The sequence below is a fragment of the Coffea arabica genome, chromosome 8e, assembly GCF_036785885.1.
Source record: "Coffea arabica cultivar ET-39 chromosome 8e, Coffea Arabica ET-39 HiFi, whole genome shotgun sequence".
NCBI classification, from domain to species: Eukaryota; Viridiplantae; Streptophyta; class Magnoliopsida; order Gentianales; family Rubiaceae; genus Coffea; species Coffea arabica.
The window spans coordinates 31,193,244-31,213,137 of NC_092324.1; the positions used below are offsets into that span (position 1 = coordinate 31,193,244).

Consider the following 19,894-nt stretch of genomic DNA (forward strand, 5'->3'; position numbering starts at 1 on the left):
ACAATTCTTGAATGATTTACAGTTTTTGTCATACTTTGAACTATTGTTAGACAAATCTTAAATTTTAATTATGTTGGTATAATTTTTTTAACTTTTTTCAAATTAAAATGGTATAATTTTTTAATTTATTTTAATAATGTAAGCACCGTGCGTAGCACGGATATTCACACTAGTTGTCCTTGTATGACCGAGCCTGGGAGTTTGAGCATGTTTTGGTTGAATGTTATAATTCAAAATTTGGGGTTTGGAGGGAATAGGTTATATCCATTGTAATCAAAACTCAAACAAAAGTGGGGAGTGGGGATAAGCCTGGTTGTCACAACGAACTATATAAAGTGGATTTTTTTTTATTTATTTGCACAATGCTACCTTATTTTTACATGCATCAGAATGGATTGATTACAAGTTGCATTAGCTTGCCTTTTGCTAGAATTTTGGCTAATTAACAAATTATACTAATTGTAGAAAAGTAAGTTTGTAATCATTTTCAATTTTTGAAAAATTTGAAAGTTTGGATAACAATAATAACAAATCTTCCTAGTTACATGTAGAATATCACTTGTTTCTATATCACAATTTTTATAACTTAACACCTATGAATATAATAAGATAAAATTATTATTTTATAATATGATAAAATTTTATTATTTTCTAAGGTTATGTGAATGGTCAAAATATTTTTCACAAAATATTTTAAAATATATAAGGACAAAAGAATATTAAATTATACATATAATTATGCATTATACAAGTATGTTACGAGTACTTACTAACTAATGTACTAAATTTTAATCATTTATAAAATATTTTATTGTTATTTCAAATAAGCTTCCTAGTATTCATTTGGTATAAGCCATAAAGGATTGAGTGATTTGAGTCAGCTGCTTCTGTGTTAATTTTGACTGTGGTTAACAAACTCAATGATTTAGTCCGTCTAACTTAGGTTAGTGGGAAAATGGGTCACAGTTGGCTGGAATAAAATTGTAATAAACCCGTTTTTCAATAAAAAAAATGAACTCTTTATGACTTTTCTCCATTATAAGAACAGAGTACCCATTTTCCTAAAAAAAAATTATTTATCAGATAAAATAAAAATAAACCCATTTTTCAATAAAATCCTAACTCTTTATGCCTTTCCTCTATTATAAGAACTGTGTACCCATTTTGCCATAAACAAATTTATTTATCGGATAAAAAAAATTTATTTATCGAAAAAATAAAAATGAACCCGTTTCTCAATAAAACATCAGCTCTTTATGGCTTTCCTCCCTTATAAGAAAAGAGTATCCATTTTGCCATAAACAAATTTGTTTATCGAATAAAATAAAAATAAACTCTTTTTTCAATAAAAAACCAGTTCTTTATGACTTTCCTCCATTATAAGAATATAGTACCCATTTTTCTAAAAAAAATATTATTTATCGAATAAAATAAAAATGAATCCGTTTTTCAATAAAACACAAGCTCTTTATAGTTTTCCTCTATTATAAGAACAGAGTATCCATTTTTTCATAAATAAATTTATTTATCGGATGAAAAAATAAATATATTTTTCAATAAAACACCAGTTCGTTATGGTTTTCCTCCGTTCACTACAACAAAAAAGGGTATTAGCGACAACAACTTTAGCAAGAAGTAGAAAGCTTGACGCTCTTAAGAGGCTTATAGCAAGGAAAAGGACAATACCTCACCAAAAATTGGAGCCATCATATACTCTGTGAGGGCAAGGACTTTTCTCGCTTAAAATTCTCGCCAAAAGGAGCACGAGAAAGCTTCCCTCCAAATACTGATTCTAGCGGGCCAAAGTTTCTATGTTATTGGTGAGAAATCATGGGTGCTTTTTGTGAAAATTTCAAAATTTTGCTCCCTTCCAATTTTTAGCAGAGCCGCGCATTGAAAATTTTTTAACCATTCCCGACACAGCACTTGTCAAGCCTAGCACCACATGAATTCCAAGCCTTCCATACTTGCAAGGCTACTTTCCCAAATATTGTTCTCAGATCAGAGCCCTCGAAAGTTCAATCGCAACCTCCCCTGCACCTTTCTCCCTCTATCTCTCTTTCCCTCTCTATCAATTTTCAGTTTCCCGTAGACATATGGTTCCCCTCTTCCTCTCTAGCATCCAGATCTGAATTTATACAATCATGGACACACTTTAAAGACCCTTCCGATGCAATGGCAGACTTCAAGGAAAAGAGATGGTGTAGGTTTTTTAATATGTTATTTTCATCTTTGTTTTGTCAATTGCCTTTTTCTTGCATTTTTGGTCAATTTAACAATCGCAAGATAAACTTTTTGAAATTGTGGGCTTCTACTTCAGTGGATTAGAGTGAATGGGCATCTCAGTTGGAGTAGAGAAAGGGGTTTTACTGGAAGGCAAAATGAAAACGGCCCGTCAAAATTTCAGATCTAAGATTTCAGGTAGTCTCCAACATATTTTCATACTAGAATTCTTCCTTCCACGATTTGATTTTTCCCCAATTCTTCCTTCCATGATTTGATTTTTCCCCTGGTTTGTCGTATTGTTCAATCTCCTCTCTTTACCACTCTCGCTCCCATTCCTCTGTACCTCTCGTTGCCCAGCCCTAGTTGTCCCCTTTTGTTGTTCCAAACCCCCTGTATCTTACACAATTTTTGAATGCTAAACACTGATTATGACATGTTCTAAGATTTAAGCCTTATTTATTCGGTGACTTAACTGAAATTTTGGATGATTTTCTACTCCGGTTGGTGATTAGGATTGATGGTGTAGGTGATTTTGCTTGTCTTTGGACTGGTTTGTGGTGGTTCATCATTATCTATTGTTTTGTGTTTCGGTGTTGTAGGACCATTCGTGAAGCATATTTTTTCCCTTCCTTTGGGCTAATTCTAATGCTTTCATTGCGCTGCATGTGATTCTCTTAGGTGATAACTTCTCCTCCTCCTGAATGTTTGTGCAAGTTTTAATGCCTTTGGTCTTTTTGCTTTTTGATGATTTAATTTTTTGTTTATTTCTTAACTAAAGATCTAGTAAATAGAATATAGTTTTCTTTTAAGTGAACATACTGGACAAAAATAATAAGGATTAGAAAAAAAGGTTCTCATTGGCTATTTGCACCTTGGAAGCCTTGTTGGCAGTAAAATCTAATTCCTTTTTCCAAGTTCATTTCATGCTTTCCAAGTCCAAATGTTACGCTTGCTTAGCTACTTCTCAATTTTGAATGAGCTGCAATGGGTGAATGCATTTACTATTTTTGTGTTAAAGGAAACAGCCTTGGCGTTACTTTACAATTGGTTTCATGTCAATTGGGGTCATAATGATTTATTCATCTTAAGTACATGCTACCAACTTGTAGTTTGAAATTCAGTTCACATTTTGTACTTGTGGTTAATAAAAGTAATCCTTAGCATTTCTTTTAAAGTCCCTCATTTTCATTTCTTTTCATGCAACAATATGAGGATCAATGTCTTAGTTGATATATGTAGGCTAATGCGGGTTTAATTTATCTAACTACCAATGTAAATTTCTGTTTAATAATTTTTTTTTCCATTGGACTCTGTAGGTTGATGGTGGATTGTAGTAAACCTGGCTATGAAGCTCTTACAAGCTACTTCGATTATGGACTTCGCCAATTAATGCAAACATGATACTCATTGTATATCGACACAGGGTCTATCTTAGCATTTGTTATCCCTAGCAATTTTGGTTGTACATATTAAAGCCTAATTAGGATTTGATTTGAGTATCTTTGTGCTTTGTACTGTTGATAGTATTGGTTGTAATATATTGTTGCTCGTTTTGTATTTGTAATGACAAATTGGTTTGTTATTTCGTATACAAATTTTGTTATATCTCAATATTGACATTAATGATACCTCTTGCTAAAAAAATGGTTGAAAAAAAAAAGTAGCAACTACAGTCACAAAGTTGCTTTCGGCAACTTTCTTGCAAGAAAATCATTTAGCTGCATTTGATCGTCTTTGGTAAGGGGTCGATGGTTTCCAATAAAACACTAGCTCTTTGTGACTTTCCTCCATAAATTTTTTATTTTTCCTTTTTTCATTGAAGTAATTTATTACTTGGATAAAATTAGAAACTCCATTATAAGAAAAGGTTTGGAGGGAATAAGTTGTAAGCAATCCATGACAATTACCGCCTCTACACACATGTGAAGGAACAGGGGCCATGACAATTTGCTACATGTACCGTGCAAATCTTATCCCATTGAAAATCACATTGAGAGGTGGGCCACCATTGAAGCAACACCATTCAATACCTGTGGAAGTAGCGTCCGACTGAACAGACAGGTACAAGTGATGCATCTTCTCCAATAAGAATCACTGGCGCCAATCTTATCATTGTCGAAACACCATCCAACTGTCACCCATTTTCTCTCTAAGTTAGACGGACTAAATCATTGAGTTTGTTAACCATAATCTAAATTAATCCAGCAGCAGCTGATTCAAATCACTGAATCCTTGCACCGTCGGCTCCTCCATTTGTTGTATGTCCATGCACCGTAGCCTCTCCTATAAGAACTTTACACAAGAACCTTCTCTCTTGCATGCCCATAGAACCGTGTTTTTTTCTTAAAATGAAGGAAAGCCATAAAGACCTGTTGTTTTATTGGAAAACGGGTATCTTTTTATTTTATTCGATAAATAAATTTGTTTATGACAAAATGGGCACTCTTTTCTTATAATGGAGAAAAGTCATAAAGAGTTGGTGTTTTATTGAAAAATGAGTTTATTTTTATTTCATCCGATAAACAAATTCCTTTTTGCCTTCAAAATGAGTACTCTGTTCTTATAATGGAGGAAAGTCATAAAGAGCTGGTGTTTTATTGAAAAAATGGGTTTATTTTTATTTTATCTGATAAATAAATTTGTTTATGAAAAAATGGGTACTCTGTTCTTAAAATGGTGGAAAGTCATAAAGAGCTGGTCTTTTATTAAAAAACGGGTTTGTTTTTATTTTATCCGATAAATAAATTTATTTATGGGAAAATGGGTACTCTATTCTTATAATGGAGGAAAGCCATAAAGAGTTGGTCTTTTATTGAAAAATAGATTTATTTTTATTTTATCTGATAAATAAATTTATTTATGAGAAAATGGGTACTCTATTCTTATAATGGAGGAAAGTCATAAAGAGCTGGTCTTTTATTAGAAAATGGATTTATTTTTATTTTATTTGATAAATAAATTTAATTATGAAAAAATGGGTACTCTGTTCTTATAATGGAGAAAAGCCATAAAGAGTTAGTCTTTTATGCGAACTTTATACTTTACGGAAAGTGACCACAATTTGGTTTATGAAATAATCCCAAATAAAAATTTAGAATGAATTTATTTGTTTTGAAAGTTGTATAACGGTCGTTAAAACTCCAGAGATTGGCAAAAAAAATTTGGGGTTGCAGAAAGGCAGAGGGAAGAAGGAGAAGAATTGAGCTTTTTGTCTGTTGCAATTATTCCGTTAAAAATGGCTCCATTCGGTTTTACCCATTTTTTGTTGGGTAAAATCATTGGTTCTAACGATCAATTCTTCATTTCTCATCAATTCTCCTTAATTGGCCAAAATTACGAAACTTTGAGGATGCAATATGTTTGGGGTGAAACTTTGAGGATAAAATTGGCCAACCACCCAAACTTTGAGGATGAAAAGTGCATTTTTTCCTATAAGATATTTAATCAAATGTTATTTCTTGTCTTAATTTTAGTTATGACTATACTACATATTTATTAAATAGACATACCTTTATAATTACAGTTAATATTTGATATTTTAGGATGCCATATATTTAAATAGATGAAAATTATTTTGAACATAACATATTAAAATAATTTTATTTGTCAATCATTTTGGCCCTCTATCCAAGGAAAAAATCTTGGCTTCATCACTGCCTAGGAGGAAATTGGGGTCTATTGCTAACAAAAGATTGTGAAAATTTACCTTTATATCCTAATTATTTGGAAAAATCTAATGAACAAATTTTGCAAAAGAAACCTTGTTTCTTACCAACAAATTAAGTAACTAATAAAATCACCTTTAATATTGCTTTAACATATTTAATTTATGTTAAATACAAATTTTACCAGTTTCTCTTTTGTAAAAATATAAGTGTATAAATTTTTCAATTTTAGTTACAAACATTTATGTATTTTACATAAATGTAGTGATTCAAAGTAAAATACCCAAAAATAGCTAGTATTTTGTTGATATAATGCAAAAAAATCCATAAAGAGTTGGTATGTTATCGGCGCAATCTTTTTTACTTTCACATAGTTAAAATTTGTTAAATGCAAAATCTACTAGTTTTCCCTTCCTAAAAATATAAGTATAATACTTTTTCAATTTTAGTTACAAACATTTTACATAAATGTAATGATTCAGAGTAAAATACCCATAAATAGTTAATATTTTGTTGATGTAATGCAAAAAACTCATAAAGAGTTGGTATGTTATGGACAAAACTTTTTTACTTTCACATATTTAAAATTTGTTAATACAAAATTTACTAGTTTCCCTTTCATAAAAATATTAGTGTAACACATTTTTAATTTTAGTTACAAACATTTATGTATTTTTCATAAATGTAATGATTCAGAGTAAAATGCCCATAAATAACTAGTATTTTGTTGATGTAATGCAAAAAAATCATAAAGAGGAGGTATGTTATGGGCAATATGTTTTTTACTTTCACAAAAATCAGTTTATGTTAAATACAGGACAACCAATTTTCATTTCGTAAAAATATTAGTGTAACAGTTTTTCAATTTTAGTTATAAATATTTATGTATTTTACATAAATGTAATGATTCAGAGTAAAATGCCCATAAATAGATAGTATTTTGTTGATGTAATGCCCATAATCGGGAGAATCAATTGGAATTCACTGTTCCTCAACCTTGGACGCTTTATGTAAAGTAGAGATATTTGTATTCAATTAAATGTGAAACAGGCAACAATCTGTCTTCCCACGAACCCAGTTTTCACAAATGTTAATATTTTACTAATATAACAATTAAAATCAATTTTAATAATTCAAATTTAGTAGGTTAGATAAAAGTTGTTAGAAAAGTGAGAAATCAAAAGAAAAATAACTCAAATTTATTAAAAGTCCAAAAAGGATTCAATACTTCAGCTTTAGAAGTCCTCCAAATGACTATATATTAGAACGTCTATAATCAAAATAAATTAGATAATTAAAAAACTTAATATTTCAAACATTTATTTTCTTAAGTTTCACTTCTTAAAGGCTCTCAACTCGTTATTCAATAATGACCATATGTTGCTTCAAAGTCAAGTATGGCTGTGTTTAGTACTGCTTACGCTTCCTTTTTGGTGTTTTATTCGTAGACCCATTATATTTATGTTAATTCCGTCACACCCCAATACATTTCCAACTTCTGCAGTACGCAACATTTCCCCATCCCCCAACAAGTTTATTGGTCACCACTTGCTTTTGTAGAAATATTTCCTTCATCCTCCGTACATGTCAGTTTCTTTGCCATATTCTTTACCTTTCCACGTGCCTGCTTCTTTGCCATATTCTTTACATTTTCACACCTGTCTTGGATTAGTTAAATACACTACAGAATTTACATCATAAGACAGCAAAATACTACTGTAACTATGGCACAAACAAAAAGACGGAGACATTGATCATAGCAAATGATGGCACAGAGTGGCGAGGACAGCTGAATGATGATTGATTTGAATGTAGTGAAGTATTGTTGAGGGACTCCAAAATGCATCGTGATTTCGGATCCGTCTACAGTAGGAATCCTTTGATCAAGTCTAGTCTCTATCATAGGAAGTGTGTACGTCAAGTCAGATGTAGTCTGACTTTCGGTAGGAAAACAAGTCACGTACAAACTTGCTCACAACGTGCCTGGTAAGAATTTGTGGGATCCAGAATGATTAACGGATACACCAATCACAATTATTGAATTTAAGCCATGCCATATCTATTTGTAAATGTTCTTTATGGTAGTCATTTTAATTGATTTTGTAACTAAACACAATATACCTCACCAATTAGTTTCCCTTTTCCAATTCACTATTATCTGCATAAATGAAAACTTCCACTACTTGTTACTCACATCTCTTAAATAATATTGTTCGTCGTGAAATCACATTTTTTAAATGTATTTATGTTCTATTAATACTTATTGATGAGTACGAATTCTACATTCATTTGTCTCTTCTTTTATTGTTAATAGTCAATATGCGCTGTCCAATCTCTACTGCACAAATTTGATAAAATTTGCTAAACACAAAGTTAATAGTCGTTTCTTATATTTACTGAATTATAAATTGCTAAATTTCTAACATATTCCACAGGTTTCCCAACTCACAAAAAGTTATACCATTTCTCCTAAATACAAAGTTACAAATCAATTAACTATGTTTAACGATCACGGACACCCCCACTAATTCATTTTCCATTAAAGGCTCTTCACTTATTACACTTTTTTCCCTACATTATACTTCAATGGTAAGAAATGTTACAGTGTTTCGTACAATGACCCAATTCAACCACTAGTTAGGGTTCACTGCAAACTAGTCCTTATACTATGAATGAGTTATTTGTGCGTCTTCTTTGTAACTTTCAGTAGTATGGTTTTCCGAAATGGGTTAATTGCACTTACCTTCCTTGAAGTTTAACCAAACTATAAATTGAACCCATAGAATTAATCATATTACGGTCTCCCTCTTATCATTAACACCTTCTAAGTACAACAAATAGATGTGAAATTACAAAAAATACCATCTGCATGCAATAGTACAACTTCACAGAGTAATAAGTTGTTAATTGATAAAAGTAAAAAAGAAAAATAAGTTTTTTTATTTTTTTAATGATTACATTTTCCTTAATAAGAATTTAAAAATAAATGGAACTAAATAGAAAAATAGAAAAAGTTTGTCGTAGTTTCAAATAAGATTCTTAAATGAGGAAAAAGGAAAAGAAAAATGAGCAAACAAGAACCAACCTGGAAAACAAATCTAACCAAACGAAAAACTAGAGAAAAAATATGAATAACTAAATTATCAATGTTATAAAATAATCAAATAATTAATGGATGTCTATTACAACCTATCACTATTTTCAAAATGATAAACCTATTAATATTTTTGAGGTGATTATAAACCCATCACTATTTTCGAGATAATAAACTTATCATTATATTCGAAAAGATCTTATCGCTATCTTGATAAGAATTATGGTTGTTAGTGTAATTTGAACTGTTCTATACTCTCCTATAAATATGGGTCATCCACTCTTGTATCGTATGTACAGAACTCAAGATCATTTGAGTAAATGAAAAGATAGTTCTTCTTTCTTGTTTATTTTTCTCTTTTCCTAAATTCATCAGTTTTCTTGATTTTCTTAGCATAGTACCCACCGTATAAATAATACAAATCCTATATTATATGAGTATTAGTTTTATAACACGTTATCAACACGAAATTCTACCATTGAGCAATTATGAATCACAAGTCTCTACCATTGGGATGAAACATGAATCTCTACTTCTAAGTTAAAGTGAAACATGAGTCTCTATCTTGAGTAAATGTGAAGCATGAGTCTCTACCTTTGAACATACATGAAACACAAGACTCTACTTTTGAACAATCAAAATATAAGTCTCAATTTTGAATGATTATTGAACACACATTTCAATTCTTAACTCCTCCTTGAGGTAAGTTATTCTTCACAAACTTATTTCAATTTCTTATAACTAACTTTTGAATAATCGTAAAGTATAAGTGCCTATTACTAAATAATCACTAAACACAAATATATACTTTTCGATATCTTTGAGGTAATATTTCTTCTTTCAATTCTACTCGCTTATCTTATCAAAAGAATTATTTATTATGGATACTAGATATTGAAATACATCCTAATACAAAGAGTTTTGGAGACACTATTATAGAAAATTAATTGTGCTTGAGGATCCACTTATCCTTTGAAATAATTAAAAGAAAGAGATTCGATCGCCTGAAAAAGGTCGTTCTTTCAAAAGTCTAGTTTGATAAATTTATATATAGCTACGAAATTTTAAATCAATTAATGAAAATAATTCCACAGTGTTTAGAATTACTTCTCAGTTGAAATTATGTAGAGAAAATATCGCTCATGAGATATGTTGAAAATAATATTCCCTACACTTGATTCCTTGAATACTGATACGAATCTCGATCCTCCAAGAAGAATCGAGAACGTGAACCACAAGCCCTAGACCTAGGTTAAGGATCAACGTTTGGGAATGGAATTCATAATCAATAAAGGACAACTCAAGATTGATTAGAATAGGTAGAACGACGACACAATCAAGGTGAATACTTGATTAATAAGTCAATGAAGCACCTTAGGCCAACTCTAAGATGTTCAAAGATAGCTTTCACAAGCCGCAAAGAGCTCTTTCTCACAAGAAAGAAATCTGAAATTTTCTCAAAATTATTCAACGTTATGTAAGACATAAAAACTAAGGTTTTTTATAGCCTTTACAAGAGTCACTACTCCTAACCATACTAGAACTCACTTAACCAAACCCTAACTACTAAGAATTAACTCAACTAGCTCAAGTCGGCTGGTTTTAAAGCTTATCAAGTTCATTTGCATCAAGCTAGGGACATCACATTGTGTCTTGGCTAAATGTTTTAGATTATTAGTTATACTTGTCATTTGTCACTTTAGTTCCAGCCGAATTGTTAGTTGGTTGGTTTAATGTTAGTCACATTAAGCTAGAAATTTGCAGAAATCAAACCTCAAGAATGCTGGAAAAATAATACACAACAAAGCTAGAAACTTGCAGATTTATTGCTGCAAAGATGAACCTTTAACGAGACCAAGAAACTCTAGATGATCATGGTATAAAATCTATACAGATTTGGGGTTGAATTTGGATAGATTTTGGACCAGTAATTGAACACACTTGGATGCTTAATTATTTCTGGAAATCTACCCTACAAAACCAGATTTGACTTGGACAACAATGACACAAAAATCTGGAAAGTAATGGACTTTAAACAAGACAACTAGAATTAGGAAACTATGATTCTTTGTAACCCAAAACTGATTTGGACTCTTTTTGGACTACCTAAACTTGATTAAAACTGGAATTAAGGATTCAAAGACAATGATGCGAACTCAATTCCCCAAGCTCCCACTCTCGAAGAAACGAATTGCATAGGCAGTGGAAGGATCTATCTTGATCAGGTTATGGATACAAAGGATGGACTCTAAATCAATCAAGAATAGTTCGAGATTGTTTAGAACGGTAGAAAGGCATTACAATTCAACACGGTCTTGAATTGATAAGCCAAATTTGAACAAAGGAGACACAACTCACTTTGTATCAAGAGACGGTCCCAAGGAACAAGAAAGAGAAAGAACTCTCACAATTTTATTCATAATCACCATGTTTGAAAAGTTGCATAAGATTGGCTATTTATAACCTTACATGACTCAAAACCCTAATTCTAATTTAAAAAACATAAGACATAACTTATTGTACTAAACCTGCTGGATATGCCTTGGTAGGCTCACAAGACCCAAACAAACATTAGGAAATAGAAAATTACTTAAAACTACGAAAGTCGCTAAAAATTGGAAAAATTGGTCCAACAGGAATCCGTCGGATGTTTCTACATTTTTTCCACCGGTTTTGTCAACCAATTATAATCCATTCCACAGTTAGCTCAGTTAGGTCTCCCAGTAACACTTCTTCCAAGCCTGGATTCATATCATTCCCTCCTTCTTGAAGGCAATTTGTTCTCCAATCGAGTGCTTGCCTTCAAAAGAGCAATTCAAGGAATATCTTGATGAATGCGAGCCAAGAAACATGCCTTCTACTCAATTTGATCACGAGCCCCCTCATGTCTCGACTCACGAACCATGAAGCACAAACACTGTCCACCAAGCTTATCCGATCCTCTATCACTCTCTTCCCCATGAAAATGATTCGACCTCAAATTGATACCTAAGTCAAAGACGAAAGAAGAAGAATGAATGATGATGAAAGACTTGCAATTACTAAACTCACTCAGCTAATAACAAGTAGGAAAAACTTGGTAACCATGCATCATTCGAAAACTCTTAGCATGATCTAAAGACATACTAGAACTACTAAATGAATAAGCATCATAGATACTGACACAATGATCACATGACTCAAAGACAATGAATGAATCATAAGGATTCAAAATGAAACTCTCACAACACAAACAACTGCAACATAGAAAAGGTCTCAATTCTACACTAAAACTATTAGCGCAATGCAAACCAATAGGACAAACAAAAAAATTAGAATTTAAAGTAGTAATTTTAGCTTCAAAATTATTCAAAAGATAACTCCCTTCCAATACAAGAGACTGGTTTACTAAGGCAGTACACTTTGCTACAGATTGGTGGTAGAAATATGCAACTTCTCGAAAGATCATTACTCCTTCAACTGGATTAGAAATAGTGCATGTCATAAAAACCTTCACTTGACCTTGCTTAACCTGCATAAGACAATGAACACTAAACAAAGCAAAGATAAGATTATTAGTAGACAAATAAGAAGTCTCACTACTTCCCTCAATTTTTACAATCATACTCTTAATCTCAAGAGAACTCTCGCTCATGTTCTCGCTCAAGCACAATGCACTCTCTTTTTCATTATACCTTCTCTCGACTTTTACTTCATGTACATTCACATTTTGTACATCATTGAGCTCACTCGCAACTTCCTCCTCCCATTCTGTAACTTCAATAATAATTTCTTCAAACTCAACTCTACTTTGGATGGGTTTAGCCGGATTTGCAATAGCAACAACTTCCACAAAGTCCAAGTTAGAAGGTGACTGATTATTGCATTTTGCTTTCTCCTTTACTCGCTTCTCATGTAGAAGTCATTGGTAGATATCCCACCATGATTCCTCATGTGACTCATTCTTAGACTTAGGTGTGGAATTTGTCAGATGAACCTCCTCATTCCTTCTTTGAAGTCTCCTTTCAATTTTAATCGTCATACTTACCACATCCCTCAACTTCATATGAGATAGTACTTCAATGCGATCAACTATCTTTCTTTTCATTTCACTCAAAAATCGGTCAATAGCAGTGTCTAGATTTTCTTCAATCCCAACTTGCTTCATTATTGACTCCATCTCTTCAAAATATTCAACCACGGACTTAGAACCTTAATTAAGTAAGTGAAATTTTTTCAGCAACTCTCTAAAGTAAGTAGGAGCATATCTCTTAAGCATTATCCTCTTCAATGCATCCCAAGTGGCAATTTTTGCACATAATCGACGTTTCTTCACAAATTGACTCCGCCATGTTAAAGCATAATCATTAAAAGCACGAGTAGCCAATTTTACCTTCTCCTTCTCAGTATAAGATTGATGTCCAAAGAAGCATTCCACTTTCTCTACCTATGTTAAGCATGCATCGGGATCTTTAAGACAACTGAATGATGGTATGGATATTTTAGAGTTAGAAGAACCAACTCCTCAATATCCTCTTAATTCCTCCTCATGACGTCGCCAATCATGAATGTGATAAGGTCCTCCACTTGAATATCTAGAGGTAGATCTCTCTATTCGACCAAAAGTGTGTATGTGAATCTGGAAGAATGGTTAGTGACAAGAAAGAAATTTCCTCACAACACTCCCTTACATCTATCCACTCACTCTCGTGTTTACACTCAAGTAAGTACGCTCTATTAATCTCACCACTCTTTCAAGTCCTTAATCACAACTCCTGAGACAAATTGAATTTGCTCACAATTGATCAAGAAGGTTTTACAATTCAATCAACACAGTGGCAATGGATAGGAGTTTTTAGGCGAATGGCTAGGAGTTGATGAGACTTGACTCAAATAATTCAAAAAATGACTCAAAGATGGACGAAATTATACAATAACAGAAGAAACGAATGGCTAGAACTAATAAAAACAGTGACTCAACAGAAATTTGGAAATTTAGTGATTCTATCCAATTGTACTTGGTTGGAATTTGGAAACTTAGATCAATTGATTCTTGGATTCACTTTGGGAAAGCAAGATGTTACTTTAAGGAGCTTTCCTAAATGTGTCTAGCGGCTTAACAAACCAAATTGGACAAGGATCCATGTGACCAGATTTTGGCAACAATCCAAGTCAAATTAGGTTTCCAAATTCAAGACTATTTTCTTGTTTCCAAATTCAAGACCATGATCCGTCTAACAACTCGTTTCTTTCTTTTTTCTCATGGATCAAGTTTTTTTCCCTCCTTTTTTCTTTCAATTCAAATCAAGAAACAAGAACAGTCACAATTCCAAGTTCAAGAAAATAAACTAGGGTTTCAAGAATCACAAGATTTTGAAATTTTTGATTCAAGGTTTCCAAGAATCACAATGATACAATCCAAGAATTTCAAGAAACACCCAAACCAACTACAAGACTCAAGAACAACAAGAGACAAGCACATGGTATGCAAATATTTTTTTTTCCGGATGAACAGTATTGCTACAGTATGATGAATAGTAATGATGCGATGAACAGTGTCGCTACAGTAGCGAAGAATAGCACCGCTACAGTATGTGAACAGTACTTTTTTTTTTTTACTCAATTAAACATACAAACAAAGATGACTCAACAAGAAACGATAATTGAACAAACAATAACAAAGGCAATCACATGAAATTCAAACTCTAGAACAGTGAACAAATTTTTTTTTTTTTGAATTAGGTAGGGTTTGGTAGAAAAACAAAGAGGAAAACAAGAAAAGAAAAAGGATATTAACCTGGATCAAGAGTTGAAACTCTGATACCAACTGATACGAATCCAGGCTTGGAAGAAGTGTAATCGGGGGTCCTAACTGAGCTAACCGTGGAACGGATTATAATTGGTGGACAAAATCGGTGGAAAAAATGTAGAAACCGTCCGACAGATTCTTGTCGGACCAACTTTTCCAATTTTTAGCGACTTTCATAGTTTTAAGTAATTTTCTATTTCCTAATGTTTGTTTGGGTCTTGTAAGCCTACTAAGGCATATCCAGCATGTTTAGTCCAATAAGTTGTGTCTTATTAGTGTTCAAGTCACATTAGGAAACTTATATTTTTTCAATTAGAATTAGGATTTTGAGTCATGTAAGGCTATAAATAGCCAATCTTATGCAATTTTCAAAGAAGGTGATTGTGAATAAAATTGTGAGAGTTCTTTCTCTTTCTTGTTTCTTGGAAACGTCCCTTGATACAAAGTGAGTTGTGTTTCCTTTATTCAAATTTGGTTTATCAATTCAAGACCGCGTTGAATTGTGGTGCCTTTTTACCGTTCTAAACAATCTCGAACTATCCTTGATTGGTTTAGAGTCCATCCTTTGTATCCATAACCTGATTAAGATAGATTCTTTCACTGTCTGTGCAATTCATTTCTTCGAGAGCGGGAGTTTGGGGAATCGAGCTCATATCAGACGGACACAATGTAGCTGGACTAGGGCTGCAAACGAATCAAGCCACTCGAGTCGAGTTCGAGCTGGCTCGAGTCGAAATCGAGCTCGAACTCGAGCTCAAAATATTAAGCTCGTTAGCTCGCGAGTCGGCTCGCGAGTCGGCTCGCGAGCTCGAGTATATATATATATATATATTTTTTTATTTTAAGTATATATATATATATTTTTTATTTTAAGTATATATATATTTTATTTTTTTATTTTAAGTATATATATTTTTTATTTTTTTATTTTAATAGTAAAATTACATATATATCCTTAATATTTTATTATTTATTAAGAAAAAAATATTATTTTATTTATTTTTTAAAAAATAAAATTTTTATTTTTTATTTTTTAATCAAGTCGAGCTTGAAATCGAGCTTAAAATTGTCAGCTCGTAGAGTTCGAGGTCGAGTTCGAGTTCAATGAAATTATGTCGAGACTCGGCTCGATTAGGCCAAAACTCGATTCGGCTCGGCTCGTTTGCAGCCCTAAGCTGGACAAACCAGATTTAAAGGCTGGAACAAAGACTCAATGTGGCAGAAATTTTGGAACTTAGAAAAGGTTCTACCCGAATGTATTTGTTGCTGGAAATCTGGATAGTAAATCCAAATGGCTTTTGGATTCAATCCTAAGAAGAAAAATGCTGTTTTAGGATGTTTTCTGAGGATACTTTCGGATTTTGCAGCTGGAAAAAGTCAACCAAATCAAACAAAGATTCTATGTCCAGCTTTGGAAGCAAAATTCCGAATTGCTTTCCGTTGTCAATTCCAATTTGGCTTCTTGTTTCCAAACTATTTCTTTCTTCTTTTTTTCTCTCATGGATCGAAAACCAGATTCTATCTCCTCTTTTTTTTTTTCCTTTTCACTTCGGCTCACCCAATTTCAAGAACAAGAACAGCCGCTTGCAATATTCAAGAAGACAAATTGGTTCACGAGTTTTGGAACTTTAGTTCAAGAATTTCAAGAAACCCCCACTTTTCAATCCAAGAACTTCAAGATTTCGAAGATTTCTAAGAAATTGATCAAGATGCTTCAAGAAATTCAAGACTTTTGTCCAGAAATTTCAAGAACTATAAAGTTTTTCAAGAAATCAAGGAAACCAGTCACGGATTATACTTAAAAAAAACATGGATACAAATAAACCAAAAAAGAGTATAACCCATAAAACAAAAAATATAAAACAAACATTGAAAGTTACATAGAATATGAATAAATTGTTGTAAAACTAATAAAATAAACCACTATAATATCAAGTGAAATATTGGAGATATTAGAGAAAGAAGTAGAGAAATAGAGAGTGATTATCTTATTATTCCAACTCATACAAAAGTCCTCATAAAGAGTGTCAATGTACTTCTATATATAGGTACTACAAGATTAAAGGTACATTAATTCTATTAAACACCCACTACTATAAGAATATGAAGAAACCTATGAAACGGTTTCTCCACTACATGAATAGATTTATGGATTGTAACTTCTATACATAATGTAGCCATAAATCATGAATTAATTCTCTTGAAAATACAAAGGGACATCCACATTTTAGTTGTTTCATAACACTCCTCCTTGGATGTCCATTACACAAAGAATATGCCTCGTTAAAACCTTACTAGAGAAAAATCCATCGGGACAAAAACCCTAGTGAAGGAAAAAGAGTACACTATTCCTGTGTATTAATTTCTCCCCCTGATACAAATATCATTTGAGATCTTTTAATCGTCGCATTCCAATATTCTTCAATTATACTGAGATATGGTACTTCAGGACCAAGTGTCTCTTCATCTTCCTCTTACGGTTTAAAAGGATCCTTATTAGAATTTAATGATCTGACAACCATTGGAGTACTTAATGTATGTGTCTTATCCATATAAAACCGCTTCAATACCTTCTGGGTATATGTAGTTTGGTGGACAAAAATTCCACTCTTCAAATGTTCAATTTGTAAACCAAGGAATTTTATTTTTCCAAAATCTTTGATATCAAATTCCTTCTTCAAATATTCAACATTATTTTGAATCTCTTCAGGAGTTCCAATCAAATTTAGATCATCAACATATACAGCAATTATCACAAAATTTTATCCATTTTTCTTGATAAAAACACATGGACATATTGCATCATTGGTATAATCTTCTTTGGTCAGACATTCATTGAGGCGGTTATACCACATACGTCCAGATTATTTGAGCCCATACAGAGACCTTTGTAATTTAATAGAATAAATATTTTTATGATTTGATTTGCATGCTTCAGGCATGTTGAATCTTTCGGGGATTCTCATATAAATATCATTTTCAAGATTTTCATATAAATATGTAGTAACGACGTCCATTAGACGCATATCTAGTTTTTCATGTACTGCAAAACTCACAAGATATCTAAATGTGATAGCATCCACTACAGGTGAATACGTTTCATCATAATCAAATCCAGGCCTTTGTAAAAATTCTTGAGGTACTGGTTTTACACCTTCAGGTGTTTAGATTACAAGTCCAGAAACTTTTCTTTTAACCAGTGATTCCAATTCAAATTGGATCGTATCTTTTCACTTTGGCCAATCATTTCTATACCAACATTCATCAACCGATTTAGATTCATGATCCTCATCAACTTCTATAATATCAAGTGCTATATTTCATTAGACTCCAATTAAATTTTCTATGATTTCATTCTCTTCAGGAGGAACCTCTTGAAGAGATTGAATTTTGTCATGATATTCATTCAAGAGATTGAATTTTGTCATGACATTCATTTAATCTCCGGAGCTATTTGAAATCAATTTACACCTTATTTAGATAAGCCGGCCTTAAATTTATTTGTAGCACATGTGTATGTCCTTCGGGGACATCAATTTTAACCAGAGTATTTTCTGCAAGAATAGTTGATTTAATGACTCTTCTGGAGTCGATAAATATAACTGATAATAGGTTTGCAACTTTCTGCAAATGAATAATCTCTTGAACTTCCGGTTCACGTTATTTTGTATGAGGATCGAGGAAATCCAATTTTTTTAGATGATTTCCTTTCGGTTGATTTCTTCCTCCCCCTAATGTCGGGAATCGTAACTCATCAGAATAAATAAATCATTCAATAGATCACCCATCAATATTTTACGATATTTAATCGTGAAAGGTGATTCATACCCAACATAAATTTTAAATTTCTTTTGGAGCAATATATAATATAAAGGGGGTATGTATAAATACTTGTCGACTCTCAAATATTCTTACTTTTGTCAAATCACATATACATTGGGATCAGTAAACTTCTGGTTTACTGCAATTGATGATTATAAATCAAAATGAGAATGAAGACAACTATATCGATAACCATTTCTCTCTCGAATGATTATTATGATATAATTAACATTTATTTCACTTGATTTCTAAACATGATCTCTATTATTGTCTCATTTAGTGTCTCAATTTGATATCCATTTTGACGGATATTCAAATTCAATAATTCTTTCGAGACATGGTAAAAAGTAGTGCTTTATTTATGATAAACTTTCTCCTATAGGGAGAAATATAGCAGTGGCTCTTCCGGAGCTTTCAATCACTTAAGCACTACCACTGATTGTGTTTGTCTCTTTTGTTGTAAAACAGTGTATATAGTAGCATTTATTAGCGAGACACATATCATTGCCACCATAATTCTTATGGGACAAATATCATCACCATAATCCTTTGATCCCAAATATTTAACATCCATTTCTTCTTCAGGAAGAAAAGCTAATTAAATCAATCATTATACACCTTCAAGGCGTTTAAAGAAATTTGCCATGTGAAAATGCTATTATATTTTGATTTCTCATATGTATTTCGAGACATTTATCTTCAGGATCCTTACTTTCTTATCTTCATCATTATTATCCCACTTCAAGTGGTAATTTTTTCTCTTGTCATGGTAAAATATATATTTACCAAAATCATAGTCATGGCAGCAACCATAACTAATGAATTGAAATTTAGTCGCATTCATTTCTGGGAATGGACTAGAATTAGCATGCAATAAGTACAAAATACTTCTCAAAATTTCTTTTAATATTGCTACTACAGGAGCATATTTGAGAAATCAATTGTGGAGAGTATCATTTTCAATATATCTTATGAGTAAAATTTTCTCGACACAATTTCAACTGAGAAGTAATTCTGAAAATTGCATAATTATGTTATTGTAGCCACAAGTAAATTTATCATACCAAGTTTTGAAATAATGACCATCTTCTGGTGGTCAAATCTTTTCGTTAAAGAACGACCATCTTCAGGTGATCGAATCTTTTTCTTTAAATATTTCAAAGGACAAGTAGATCCTCAAATATAATTGATTTTCTATAATAGCATCTCTAAAACTCAATGCATCAAAATATAAGTATCTATAACAAAGAATTTTAAAGATAAATAAGTAGAATTAAAAGGAGAAATATTACCTCAAAG

General features: G+C 32.0%; 1 long non-coding RNA gene across 1 annotated transcript; it reads left to right on the forward strand.

Moving 5' to 3' along the window:
* Nucleotides 1-1,748: 1,748 nt before the first annotated feature.
* Nucleotides 1,749-3,849, forward strand: LOC140012590 (uncharacterized). The gene is made up of 3 exons (XR_011819768.1): nt 1,749-2,203; nt 2,321-2,421; nt 3,543-3,849. It is a non-coding gene; the product is annotated as an uncharacterized lncRNA (long non-coding RNA).
* Nucleotides 3,850-19,894: the final 16,045 nt, after the last annotated feature.